This window comes from Rattus norvegicus, chromosome 7, assembly GCF_036323735.1.
Source record: "Rattus norvegicus strain BN/NHsdMcwi chromosome 7, GRCr8, whole genome shotgun sequence".
Classification (NCBI taxonomy): Eukaryota; Metazoa; Chordata; class Mammalia; order Rodentia; family Muridae; genus Rattus; species Rattus norvegicus.
Window position 1 is genome coordinate 110624638 of NC_086025.1, and position 14736 is coordinate 110639373.

Sequence of the window (14736 nt, forward strand, 5' to 3'; positions counted from 1 at the left end):
CCCCATGGGAAAGCATTTTAGCAACACTTACCTTAACAGATCGTATTGATTGAGGATGACTAGAGACAGGGTGTTCCAGCCCCAACATAGTGTCTGTATTTGGCCCTCCAAGCAACCCTGTGTCAGGCTGAGAAACTGCATGTGAGGGCTTAGGTCTCCCGAGCAGGGTCATGCAGTTTTCAAAGTCATAGAACCAGGATTTAACCCAGACATTAAGGCTCCCAAATCCCTGGGCCCAATTGTGTTGAGTATGTTCATGTGCTACTTAGTTTGTCATGGCCCGTTAGATAGATGGGAAAACTGAGGGGCATACCAGAGCACATAGCAGACTGGTAATAGACACAGCTCTTCCTCTGCAGGGCTACGTCTTCCTGCTGGATGTCATGTGTCCTTGCATCCAAAGGAAGAAGTAGGGTCTACGACTTCTAATCAGTAGATCTGCAGAGCAACTGCACGCATGGGAAGGGTAGATGGGTAAATAAATGGGTGGGAGATGAATGGGTGGACAGACAGGCAGATGAATGACTGTGTGTGTAGATGGGTTAACCAATGGGTTAGATGGATGGATGGATGGATGAATGGATGGGTGGATGGATGGACAGAAAGACAGATGAATAGGTGGGTGGCTGTGAGTAGGCTGGCAGGCAGACAGATGTATGGATGGCTGAAAGGAGAGAGCAGCTAGGAATAATGGTGGAGGTTTAGATTGGTGTGTAACTGGGTGGACATGGGTGGAGGGGCTTAGGGGAGAAGGATGTATGGATCAGAAGGCAGATAGAGAGATGGACAGATGGAAGGCTGGGTGGTGCTGGGTGGAGATGCAGCTGAAGTTGCAAGTTGACAATGACAATGTGGTGGTTTGAGTAGGTTTGGCCCCCATAGACTCGTATGTTTGAATGCTTGGTCCACAGGGAGTGTCACGATTAGGAGTTGTGTCCTTGTTTGAGGAAGTCTCACCATGGGGGTGGTCTTTGAGGTCTCCTATGCTCAAGCTATCCCCACTGTGACGCACAGTCCCTTCTGCTGCCTGCAGAGCTAGGTGTGGGACTCTCAGCTCCTTCCCCAGCACCATGTCTGTCTGTCTGTCTGCACACCGCCATAATGATAATGGACTAAGCCTCTAAAACTGCAAGCCAGCCCCAATGAAATGTTTTTCCTTTATAGGAATTGCCACGGTCATAGTGTCTCTTCACAGCAATAGAAACTCTAACTAAGACAGACAGGTACAGGACTTCCAGGGGTATTCACAAAGTAGAGAAGAAAGATGCTGGGTGGTCTGGTGTGTCCCTAACCTACCCTTAGGGCTACCATGGAGCATGGTAATGAAAAGTCATAGTCCTGGATCCCAGCATCCAAACTTGGTATAACGCTTCATGGCATAAGGTGACATGTCAGATACGAGCCTAAGAACCAGCACCAATATCCACACCACCCCCACCACCACCCCCACCACCACCCCCACCACCACCACCCCCACCACCACCCTCACCCCCACCCCCACCCCCATCCCCCCACACCCACCCCCCCACCCACCCCCACCCCCACCACCACCTCCACCACCCCCCCCCCACCACCACCCCCACCACCACCCTCACCCCCACCCCCACCCCCATCCCCCCACACCCACCCCCCCACCCACCCCCACCCCCACCACCACCCCCACCACCCCCCACCACCACCCCCACCACCACCCCCACCACCACCACCCCCACCACCACCCTCACCCCCACCCCCACCCCCATCCCCCCACACCCACCCCCCCACCCACCCCCACCCCCACCACCACCACCACCCCCACCACCCCCCACCACCACCCCCACCACCACCACCCCCACCTCCACCACCCCCCACCACCCCCACCTCCACCACCCCCCACCACCACCTCCACCACCCCCACCACCACCACCACCCTCACCCCCACCCCCACACCCACCACCCCCACCCCCACCTCCACCACCCTCACCACCACCCCCACACCCACTACCCCCACCACCACCTCCACCACCCCCACCACCACCACCACCCCCACCACCACCACCCCCCACCCCCACCCCCACCACCCCCCCACCTCCACCACCCCCCACCACCACCTCCACCACCCCCACCACCACCACCCCCCCACCCCCACCCCCCACCACCACCCCTACCACCCCCCCACCTCCACCACCACCCCCACCACCACCACCTCCACCACCCCCCCACCCCCACCCCCACCCCCCCCCCCCCCCCACCCCCCCACCACCCCTGGCTGTCTAGGAGGGAGCTTTGCATCCTGCCAGAGCAGTGGGTTACCTGGCTCTTGACAACATGGGGGTCAGAATCCCAGCTGAGAAAGGACACTTTTTTACACCAAAGACCAAAGCTGAAAACATCCCTGTGGACTCACTAGGCATGGCCTAAAAGAACAAAATGTCTTGCCTTGAAAGGACTTGGCAGCTGGAGGGGATCTGCTCAGCAGGAAGGAGGCCTGACTTCACCTCTGGCACAGATGCTGAAGCATGGAGTGGTCTTGGACACAACTCTGCCCCTGCTCCAGTTTCTACCCTCTGTCCTGGAAGCCTGAGTCCCCCAGGGCCCTTGTCTGATGGCAGCTAGTGACTATCTGACTCTCCAGTTTCTAGGGGGCAGGGCCTGGAAGGACATGACTATTCCACTCCTTAGACCGTGACTCAGGCTCTGAGGGCCTCCTAATCTTTGAGTAGTCTCAACTGAGGGTACCTTGAGATGGCTCCTGAATGGAGAAGAAGAAGTAACGAGGAAGGACATGACTGCTCCTAGGTATGGTAGAGGAGAAGGTTTATTGTAGATAAAAGGGGCATTGTAGATAGTCAGAGGCAGGGACATCTGGGAGAGGCCAACGTGAACATGACTGGGAGCCACTGTGAGGAGAAGGAGGAGGAGAGTAAGTGGGGAGGGAGAGGAGCCAAGTGTATGAGCCATGAGACCCAAAAAGAGGAGGGATAAGCAAAATGGCTGGATTATACAGGGAAGGGAAACTGGAGGAAGGGCAGCCCAGCCAGTTTAGGGTAGGGGCAGGGTATGCCACTCAGAAGGGCCCTGGAACAGGTAGGGACTGAGGCATGCTGGGAGAACCTGGCAGCCAGGTCCCCTCTGACATGCTAAGTAGACATCTCCACCGTTTGAGAGCCAACAGCTTCCACTGCCTCAACTGAGCCACAGCGGGGTTTGGTTTGTTGTTGAGGTTTTGTTTGTTTGTTTGTTGCTTGTTTTTTTGCTTCTTTGCTTGTCCCTCTGTGTGGCCTCTCTGTGTCCCTGAACTGTCAGTCATCCTCCCATACTCCAGTCTCCCACTTGGAAAGATCCATTGAACCCTCCTAGATCTCATTCCTGTCTCAAGATTATTAAGCTGTTGTGTCTGTGCCGGTCTCTTTGTTGTATAAAGTAACACAGATGTCTCTGACTGGGATGTTGTAAAAGTAACTTTTATTCTCCTGATGTAACTGTCATCTCCAACGCTCGATACCTCAGTCTGATAAACTAGGCCTTGCCCTGGAAGTTTCAAGCCTCCATACAATCCTATCTAGGCCTTGAATGCTTCCAGCCTCTGAGACTTCCTGCTGAATAAGCTCACCCTTTCTAGTCCTTCCTGATCTCTGGCTGGCTGGTTCAACTCAGCTGTTCTGACTCAGACTCCTCTCCATGCTGACTGAGTCCATCTGGCTGCTCCTGAATTGTTCTGCTTGACCTCGAACTATCTCTTCAATCTGTTCTAGGCCTCTGGCTCCTTCTCATTCTCTGCCTCATTCTTTCTTTACCTGTGTCTAGCTTGTTCTCTCTCTTCAACCTCTCTCTGTACAACTGTCCCAGTAAAACTGCCTCCTCTTCTCTGCACTGCTCCTTCTTAAGTAGCCTCTCTTTCCTCTCTCTCCTCATAAGAGTTGGGCACATCCTATTCTGTCAAAGCTTTCTCTGGTTCTTCACTTTGTCTGCCGTTAGACATCACTTTCAAACGTGGGTGGTTCCTTCTACAAAGTAACTTTACCTTCCTTGTTTGTGATTAAAAGTTTGTGCCAAGGTTGAGTCACACCACAACTAGAAACAGCCTTTTCCAGTAAATAACACAATCTCAGCGTTCACGCTGTGATCTATCCAGCTACAGGATGTGGCTGTCTGGTGGCTGTTCAGTTGCTGCTGCTGTTAGCACTCCTGTTTCCTGAGCTAGGTCTTAACCAGCCTCTGCCACCTTGTGCCTGTGGGACCTTTTCCAAGAACACAACTTCTCCAATTCTCATATTCCCCATCTACACATCAGCTCTGAGGTCCCATGGTGATTAGGGACAGTGTAGGCACTGCAGCGATAGTGGGAAGACTGGGGATTTATCTGGGCCAGACCCCAAGCTGAAAGCTGATTTTGTGTAGATTAATTTCAAAGGCCAGGAGAAGTGGTGTACAACTTCGATCCCAGCACGTGGGAGGCAGTGGCAGAAGGGTCTCTGTGAATTCTACAGAGTGAGTTTCAGGAAGGCCAAAGTTACATGTGAGACCTTGTCTTGGGGATAAGAAAACTAAAACAAAAGATCTACAAACACATTTAATCGCTCAAATACAGTCATGGGCCAGCCCCCCTGGAACTTTCTGTGGAGCCAAGAAGACAGAATAAATAATCCCAATTACTAGAGAAGCCCAGGGAGCTCCAGAGAAGTCCAAGGTCACACAGCTGGGAACGACCTGGGCAGTAATCCCACCAAATCTGCCTGATTCCCAAGCCCTGATTTTATCATGACACTCCAAGCTTTTTAGGGCTGGTTATAGCCAACCAGAAGACTAGAGATGGGAAGTGTCTTACCAAAGGTCACACACACAGCAAGAGGATAGCCAATTGCAGATCCAGATTTCTAGGCACCTTGCCCAGACCTCTCCCCAGAGGAGACCCTGAGAAACAAAGTAACACTGATGACATCAGGGGCAGAGGGTATGTCAGGAAGGCTGTGTTGTGCCAGGAGTCAGCAAGGACATTGTATGTGCTGAGGTGCCAAAATTTTCCTTAGGAGGTGAACCTGAGTGGGGTCTGAGAGACCCAGAAGTTCACTGCCAAGGAGAGTCAGGGCACTCACAAAGAGGAGGGCATAGCCGGGAACCTCCAAGTTCATGTCTCCTGGTCTCCTAACCCCCTTACCTTCATGCACTGACCTTGAAGGCATGATTCGGGTTGGAATGCCTCAGAGGCCCATCTTCAGGGAGACGGGTGGCCTCTGGGTGCCATCTAGTGGCAAGGAAGAGACATGCTGCCTTTCCTCAACCTCCGAACCACAGAGCTAACGGAGGTCAGACAACCTGAGCAAAATGACTCAGTTTTTCGATGGAGGAAAATAAGGCCTGGTTGAAGCACACCCTGCCCAGTCAAGGGCAGCCCTGAGTGACTGAGGGTCCCTCAAAGATGTGAGGCTTACCCTGAGTCTGAGCTGGAAGGCCGTGTGGGCTCTGTGAGTGGTTGGGGTCTGAGTGGAAGCAGGCCCCATAGGATTTGGTCTGGAGAGCCAATAGCTGAGGACCAGGTGGAAACTGGATTACCAGAGAGAAGGCTGAGGCGATGGTCAAGGCTTCTCCACAGATCAATCCATAGCCAGAATGCTCCCATCATTCCGAGGGACAGACATGACTAGAGAAACCCCATTATTGTTAGGGACAACCAAGGCTGGAGAAATTCTTGCCCCTGAGGAGCTTGATATATTATGTATTCACTTTGCAAATGAGCTTGTTCTCTATGGACGCCCTTAAAGTGTGCAGAACCAGACCCCACGGCCCAATGACCCAGACAAACAGAAGATGCTGTAAGAAGTAGACAAGCTCCAGAAGCACCTGAAACCTGTAGGAGGTATATCCCATGATGCCCCTGTGCGTGCCTGGAACTGTGGCAGAACCAAACTCCATACACAATATGGTTTTTTTCTACACAATACAAACACGTGATAAAAATTTAATGTATAAATTGGGCACAGTAAAAAAAAATAGCAACCGACAATACACTGTCATAAATCATTGTCCCCATGATGACACCATGACAAGCTTATTTCATATCTACTGAGTGTCTAAAGGCAGCCTGAGTTGTGTGGAAGCAGTACATGGAGGGTGTGGGCAAGACGAAGTGTGACGGTGAGAAAATTTTATCCTATTATTAAGAATGGCTGAACAATTTAAAACTTAGGAACTGGCTGGGCACAGTAGCCCAGGTTTTTAATCCTAGCACTCAGGATGCAGAGGCAAGTGGATCTCTGTGAGTTTGAGGCCAGCCTGGACTACATAATGAGTTCCAGGAGGCCTTGTATCAAAGAAGCTAACAAACCAACCAACTAAACAACCAACCAAAAAATCAAGATACCTTAGCAATTGTTGGGCTGGAGAGATGGCTCAGTGGTTAAGAGCACTGACTGCTCTTCCAGAGGTCCTGAGTTCAAATCCCAGCAACCACATGGTGGCTCACAACCATCTGTAGTGGGATCTGATGCCCTCTTCTGGTGTGTCTGAAGATAGCTACAAGTATACTTACATAATAAATAAATATTTTTTTAAAAAGAAATTGTTTATTTCTGGAGTTTTCTATTTAATATGCTCAGAGCGGAGTTGGTTATGGGTAACTGAGAAGCAGAGAGCTAGACCAAAATGAAGAGGGAGCTCTGGGACTGGAAGGACAGCTCAGGGCTTAAGAGAGCTCGTTGCTCTCCAGAGGACCTAAGTTCAACTCCACCCTAGTCCCCACCTACATTGGGGACCCCTGTCTGGCCAATAGTGTGGTGCTGCAGGGTTGAAGCACCTCTGCAGATGGGACTTGAGCACCCCCAGCTCTGTGTGACTGTACTTTGTCCCTGCTGTTGAATCACAGCACTGGAAAGGGAACTGAACCCAGGCCAGTCTTTTGACGACAGAGTGGGGACCAGGTCGAGGAGGACTCACAACTGCCTGTAACTCCAGCTCCAGATGATCTTCCTCCCTCTTCTGGCCTCTGTAGGCAACTGAACAGAGACCTCTACATACACACGTATTTAAAATATATATTATATACATCACACACACACACACACACACACACACACACACACACACACACACACACACAGAGGGAGCTGCTCTTAAAGTAACGGGCTCTGCGACCGAACAGATCTGGCTGATTGTGTGTGCCTTGTGGAACCCATGCACCGGGGCTGAATCATGACCCTCACTGTGTGACTTTGGGCAGATTACCTGACTTCTAATCTTTAATATTCTCATAGAAGAGAGAGAGTGATCTGAGATCATGCTTCCTGGGTGACTGAGGTCCGGGTTACGTCTGTTTTGTTTCCTGTTGCCACGGAGAGAGCCCTGTCGTCGAAAGACTGGGTTCAGTTCCCTTCCTGGTGCTGAGATTCAACACCAGGGACAAAGTACGGTCACACAGAGCCTGGGGAGCTCAAGTCCCATCTGCAGAGGTGCTTCAACCCTGCAGCACCATACTATTGGACAGACAGGGGGTCCCCAGCATTCTCTCTCCTGTTACTCACCTCTCTACTGGGCAGGGAGGGCCTGGTCACAGTCCCTTCAAAGCCCAGCAGGACAGTAAGAACATGTCACTGTGACTTCTGAGGCCAGGTTAAAACGATTCTGCAGCCTCCACGTGGCTTCTCAGATTGCTTGGGTGAATCCTGTGTGGCACTGCAAGGCCTCTTCCGGTGCCCTGTGGGAAGGGTTTGTGAGGAGAAGCCTGCTGGCCTTGGGCAGCCACATAGGAATAGGGCTTTGCATTCCAGCTTAGTTCAGAGGCTGAAGCCTGACTCCGCAGGAGAGACCCTGCGAATTCCCAGTCCCCAGAACTATGCCTGTCCCTGCCAGCTGTGTTAAGATGCAGAACTTAGATGTCGGATTTTGTTAGATGAGTGGGTGGGAGGGTGCCCAGAGATAATTGCCAGGTTGTCCTCCACTGGCGCCATCACAGAGACCTTCTGAGTGGTCTATGGCCTGTACCCATTCCACAGATGCAGAAACGGGAGCAGTGTGCTCCAGCCTGCTCTGCCCCCACCAGCTACTCTATTTCTTCTGCTTCTTTTTCTTTTTTCTTTTTTCTTTTTTTCGGAGCTGGGGACTGAACCCAGGGCCTTGCGCTTGCTAGGCAAGCGCTCTACCACTGAGCTAAATCCCCAACCCCCCTTGGGTCCTTTTTAAAAAGCAGAATATGCTGTTTCTGCTGAGGAGAGGTCTGAGACTCAGATCGATCAAGTACTGGATTGAGCCCACACAGCTCGGAAACTGAAAATGGTATGTGAAAGATGTCGGTGAGACTTCCAGGGACCCTGGCCACCCTTTCTTGGCCTGGAGCCCAGAGTTACTGGGCAGCCTAGGTGTCTGAGGGTGGGGTAATGGTACAAAGAAGGCTGAGGGTGAGGATTTGGGCATTCCCCAGAGATGCAGGGGCAGAGAGCCTAGAGGGTTGGTCGCTCCAGACACTAGTGTCACACGTGGAGTTGTGGGTAGAGAGGCCTTGTATTCTTTGGGGTCAGAGAGTACAACACAGTCCTATGTCACTTGGCCATGACAGATGATTCAGCTTGGCCATGGGAACCATTGTCCCCTCTGCTCCTCACCTGTTATTCTGGTAAGGCTGCCTCTCAAGATGCCATGACTGCCAACACCAGGCATCTGTGCCAGGATGAACCTGGCCAGTGCCCAGGGCGGTGCACCCTTGCACGTCTCTTAGTGGCCTCAGCCGGCCCCGTGTTCTCACTGGGGCACATCCGACCTTGGCACTGGCTAGTTCTTCTGGGTCATTACCTGGCAGGGCTGAGCTCTTGAGCCACACATCTGACCTCAAGCCCCTTGGCACCCCCAAGAGCCCGACTTCACTGTATAGTAGCCACAGTCCCATAGCCCCCGAGCCCCGTTCCATGCTTGTGAACCTCTCTCTTCATTGTCAACCATGATGGAGTCCCAGGAGAGTTGTGGGACTGGAGGATGAGAAAAGCCAGAAACCAAGGCAGAGAGTTAGGAGTTCAGAGGCCAGCAGGCCTGTACGGCATTCAGAGAGATGGACAGAAAGAGACAGAAAGTCAGGACAGAATCTGAAAACACCTGTATCCTACACCATACAATCAGAGCTAGGCAACCATCTTGAATTCCGCTGGTCAGACTCTGAGGTCACAGCTCCCTGACTTGGGGCTTTGGAGAGCAGTGGGTGAGGCTCTCCTGTATCATTCCTTCTGGAGTGAACCTAGTCGGAGTCTATCCGCTGTGTCCCCTTGCTGCCCCTGCCAGCACTTCCTCTCATCTGATGCTCCTGTCCCCTTGGGCCCCAACAACCTGAGGAGACCCGGCTGTGCAACACTTGCACTTCGAGGTCTGGGGACATGCTGGATGTGCTCACCAGACTGTCTCTTGACTTCCTCCCTTGGTGACCCCTTGCACTTGGCTCTAGAGAAAGGAAGAGTGGGAGGAGAAGCCAGCTCCTGTGGCCAGCAGACTGTCTGAACTGTGTGCTGGTGGCAGTGACAAGAATGAGCTCCATCCAGGCATGTTCTAGACCTGCAAGCTACATTAGCCTGGGAGAACTTTAGCTTAATAACGGAATTATTATCACACTTCGGGAGGGGTGACTGAGGTATGGAAGGATGGAATAACTCGCCCCAACTCATAGCTCAGGAGAGGCCTGTGGGTTCAGTTGCCTCCTGTAGACATTCCTTAGGTGAGAGGTGAGTGACCAGGGACCTGGCTACCCCAGGAAGGCTAGATGTCACCTCAGACTCGAAATCCTAGCCTGACTGCAAATACTTAGCGTAGGATCTGGCCTCAGCTGTCAGACTAGTGAGCCCTGGGCTTAGAATACCCTGTTCCCTGCTATACTCCAGGGACTGAGAGTAGAGCGGCAGGCCATGCATACATACAAGCATATGTATACACACGCACACACAATACACACACACACACACACACACACACACACACACACACACATGCAGCCTTCCCTCTGGAACTACTCCTACCACTGATTGCAAGCTGAATTTCTGGGTATAAATCTCAACTCTTTTTATCTCAAGTGGGTGACTTTAACTGAGGTGGCAGTCCTTTAACTGTACCGGTATCACCGTCCTCTGTGAACCAGGAATGGCAATGGGTTCTCCAAAGACACCAAACCAAAAGGATGCAGAGGGAGGGATTAAGGGTAAGGATCTTGCTGGTGGATGTGACATCGGCATGGAGGTCATCTGCCTTGTGCAACTCCTCAGCGCCATCAGGAGTGGTGTCTGATTCCACGGGTGGGCACTGTGGTGGTTGGCTCAGGAAGTAGCCCGGGGAGTAGCACTATTAGGAGGTGTGGCCTTGTTGGAGTGGGTGTGGCCTTGGTGGAGGAAGTATGTCACTGTGAGGGTGGGCTTTAAGACCTTCCTCCTAACCACGTGGGAGCCAGTCTTCTCCTAATGGCCTTCAGATGACGATGCAGAGCTCTCAGCTCCTCCTGCCCCAGGCCTGCCTGGACTCTGCCATGCTCCTGCCTTGATGATAATGGACTGAACCTCTGAACTGGTAAGCCAGCCCCTATTAAAGTAGACCTTATAAGAGTTGCCTTGGTCATGGTGTCTCTTCACAGCAGTGCAAACCCTAACCAAGACAGGCACCATAGCTTGCCAAGCTGGCCCATAGAAATAGTCTGTGGTGATGGTGATGGTGGTCATAGAGCTACTGAAGAAAAAAACAGGTTAGAATATAGAAGACATTTTGAATAGGATGTACACACCTCATGCCTGCTTCTCCGTGCCCCATCACTACCACAAATACTCCCAGGAAATTTTAATTCTGCCCCCAACACTCACACAAGTCAGGCCCTCAGTTTAACCTTTTCTAGACAAACTCACCTGGCGTATTTTGGGTGAAATCTGGTGCACGGCCTCTGCATGAACACTGGGTGACATCCAGGGACGCCCACTCCTCCCGGGGTTCCACCCTCTCCAACGTGGGTCAGAAGCTTGCCCAGCTCCAGTCCTCAATGCTGAAAGCTGCCGGTAACCCCACTTCAGAATCCACTGTGTCCACAGTCCCCTGTTCTCCAGCCGTGTGTGTTGGGAAGACTGTGGCAGGCAGCTCGGGCACACACAGCCCTCGCTCTGCTGGATGAGGAGCCTTACAATGCGACCCCCGCTTGTCAAAGGGTGTTTGTTCCTAGTTCCCTGCAAACATGACAACTTAGGAAAAAGCCTTGTATTTGGGGGCGAGCTGGTCAGACGATAACGACCAGTTTGATGTGGATCAATTGGAGGTGAAGGTTCGTGAGGCTTTATAAAGACGCTTTTCACTAATGCTGCAGGCGGTGCCTTTGCTCCTGCATAGCCCACTGCCCCAGTGGTGTACTCCATAAATTCGATTTCCTTTCCCTGTAAAAAAAAAAAAAACAAACACACATGCCGATAGTTTAAATCACCAACAAGATGGCCGAGGATCAGGCACAGGCGAAGCACCATCATGGCTGAGCCCATCGCTTTGGTAAGTTGGCACGGCTTTATGAGTTGCTCTCAGCTAATCACCAGGCTGGCCCAGATGGCCCCAGCCTGGGTTTCATGGTGTCCTCTCCAACTCCCCACCTCAACTCACTCCAGCCTGTCACAGTCCAGGCTGACTGGTAGCAGCTGGGTATTACTAGTCCCTGAGGAGATCGCTGTGCTGTGCTGTGGGCTCATGGGAGTTACAGGGTGACAAGCAGCTTGGTCAGGAAACTGAGGTCACAGGTGGGTATTGAGGAACAGGGTGGAACTGGACAGACATGCAAACGTCCGGGGACTCATTTCATATGAGGGTGCTTGAGCATGTGCAAGGGCATGCACGGACAGACATACACATAGAGACACACAGCTCAGGATCCGAGCTTCCAGGGTCCCTCTGGAACCCCCTGAAACATGCAATCTTTTTATTTTAATTTTACTTTTTGAGATGAAATCTCATCGCTTCTCAGCCTTTTGGCTAAGATCAAGTGGAGATGAAATGTCTTTTATGTAGCCCTGGCTATCCTGGAACTTGCTTTGTAGACCAGGCTGACCTCCGGGGATCCACCTGCCTCTTAGTTCCAAAAGTGCTGGAATTAAAAGTACCATGACAAGTGTCACCATGTCTGTCCTGCATGCAATTTTTTAAATGCCCAGAGTTTACAAGTTAAGCTCACATCAGTGTACACACACACACACACACATACACACACACACACACACACACACACACACACACACACACACACACACACACACGGTGTTCCAAGCTGATGGGATGTGCCAGTGGCTGTGTGCAGAATGAAAACACGGAGGTCACCAACAGGCACAACTTCTGTTTGTGGTGGCCTTTGCGTCACGAGTTCATCCTATTTTTCTGTAATCGTTCTGGATTAAAAATAATACACAACAGGCAACCCGGCCCTGCTCTGGGGCCGCTAGCCATGGCCGGAGTGCCCTGCATGCAGTGCTGATGGCAGCTGGCAGAGTGTGCCATGCCCGGCAGGGCAGACCTCAAGATGGACCAGAGCAGTGGCCAAGTACATCTGAAGGCACTCTACAGCGGGGACATTCTGATTACCATCGTGGACACCATGACAGCATTCAAGGACCTCTGTGAGGAAGTAGGAGACCTGTGTGGCCTGCACCAGCAGCACCCACTCACCCTCAAGTGGGTGAACAGTGAAGGTGACCCTGTACTGTGTCCTCACAGATGGACCTGGAGGAGGCCTTCCACCTGGCCTGTCAGGACAGGGATGATAGTGCTAGCCCATGGCTTTCCATGCTGCCCACATGGCAGAGACAGATCTCTACGTCTATCTCTTGTCTCCAAACCTGAACTGCAGTCCTTGCCTCCAGTCAGACATCCAAGAACTGAGCCTCTAGCCCGTTTGTTAGAAAGGCCCAGCCTGACCCCATGGTCCCTTTCCTCCATAGTGGCTTTGGTTTCTCCAGCTTTCCTCACTCACCGGCAGTTGGAGGCTTAGAGGTAGAAGTCACGTGGCTCCCCTCTGCGGTTCTCAACAGCGAGTCACATTCACAGCCTCCCCTTGAGCAGCACCAATGTGTTGCTCAACTCTGCCCCCTGTCGGTCAGTTGCTGACTTTATGGCCCTCAGGTCTAAGGATTTAGCCCAGATGGCATGAGCGAGCTTGGGGGAGGTGGGAGGTGATCTGCTTGCTGTGTGAGCATTTCCTTTGTTGACAGGAGCTGCACTCAGCACAAGCTCATGGCAACCGAACTACTTGGAAGTTGATGTTTTCCCATTAAAAAAAAAACTACTGGAAATAATAGTAGTAGTAGTAATAATAATAATAATAATAATAATAATAATAATAATAATAATAATATATTAAAAAAAAAACCAAAAACATCTGGATCCCAGACACATTTGATCCCAGTACTCAGGATGCTGAAATAGGACTGACTTGCCCCTGCAGGACGGTGTGTTTTGAACACTAGTACGCGTTTCCCTCAGAACTGCCTTCCTTTCTTTGGCGCACACCTTTTCAGACTGGAAGATTTCTGTGCCCAAGCCTCAGGGAAGCGCCACGGCTGCTAAAAACAAACAAGAAATAACCCACGTCCTTGACCAAGTGTGCAGATGGGAGGCTTAGGTCCCACCACAGCCAGGAAGATTTCAGGCAGAACAAAGGCTAGAATGACTCACAGGGCCCCTGCCACTCGGATTGGGAAACCTCTCTTTGAAATTCTCTGAAGGCAGAGAGTAGAGCAGAACGGACATCACAGATGCCATTTGGGCTCAGATCTACTCAAGATCACCTCCAGGTCACAGAGTACCCCATGTGAACTAGGAGAGCACACTCTCTGTGGCCACAGCTGCGTTTGTGGGACAGACCCAAACCTTAGAAGCTGCCTCGATCAGGCGCGGGCGGTGCCGAGTGCACAACGTGTATAGCCCTACCAAGCAAACCTTCATCAGCCTGGCTGGGATCTGGAGGAGACGGCGGGACTGTGGGGTCTGAATGTGAAGGGAATCTATACTTCGACCCCAGGAGGGGCCTTTGTGAGCAGCTGGGAATACAGTGGTCCCGAGGACAGCATCAGGAGCAGATGGTTGCAATCAATCTGCCACTCCACACTCACACACTAAAACTCTGAGTGTGGAATTTGCCAAAGCTCGCCTGGGGCTGAAGAGGAACCTTAAATAAACTGAACTAAAGTATCCGCTTGCCCCTGACATGAGGACTCAGCGCAGACACTCAGCCGTGACAGAGAAGGCAGCTGGCCTGTGTGCGCACCTCGGAGCTCTAAGCGCGCTTCTATTTTTACCTCCGAGGTTTGTCGCGATTTGCTGGATGAATGCAGGGCAAATGACAAATGCCTCGCATTCCTCTGCAGCTGGCATTTCTTCCTGCTGACTTAATGATCAGGAGCCAGGAATGTCCCTGACAGTAATGTTGATGAATGCCTAATAACCAGGAAGAGACAGCTCTGGCAGCCCCTAGGAAGATCACACATCCGGAAGAGCCCATTGTCTGACAGTCAGGGAAATGTCTGTAAGGTAAGCGCAGAACCCCACCTACGAATGACCGCACCATCCTCCTCATCTTCCTCCTCCTCCTCCTCCTCCTCATCATCACCACCACCACCACCATCACCACCATCATCATCACCACCATCACCATCATCACCACCAGCACCATCATCACCACCATCACCACCATCACCATCATCACCATCATCACCACCATCACCATCATCATCATCGTCATCATCAATCATCATTAGTATTGTGTGTGCCTGTGTGGGGTGATTT

At 51.9% G+C, this 14736-nt stretch overlaps 1 long non-coding RNA gene across 2 annotated transcripts; it reads right to left on the reverse strand.

Annotated features, from left to right (window-relative positions):
- Positions 1-5963: 5963 nt before the first annotated feature.
- On the reverse strand, positions 5964-13208 carry LOC134479933 (uncharacterized). 2 transcript variants are annotated; one of them, XR_010053866.1, is made up of 4 exons: positions 12926-13208; positions 10836-11351; positions 7497-10662; positions 5964-7317 (listed from the first exon to the last, which is right to left on the reverse strand). It is a non-coding gene; the product is annotated as an uncharacterized LOC134479933 (long non-coding RNA). The 2 variants fall into 2 exon arrangements; XR_010053865.1 differs by having other exon boundaries at positions 7497-11351.
- Between the last annotated feature and the right edge of the window lie 1528 nt (positions 13209-14736).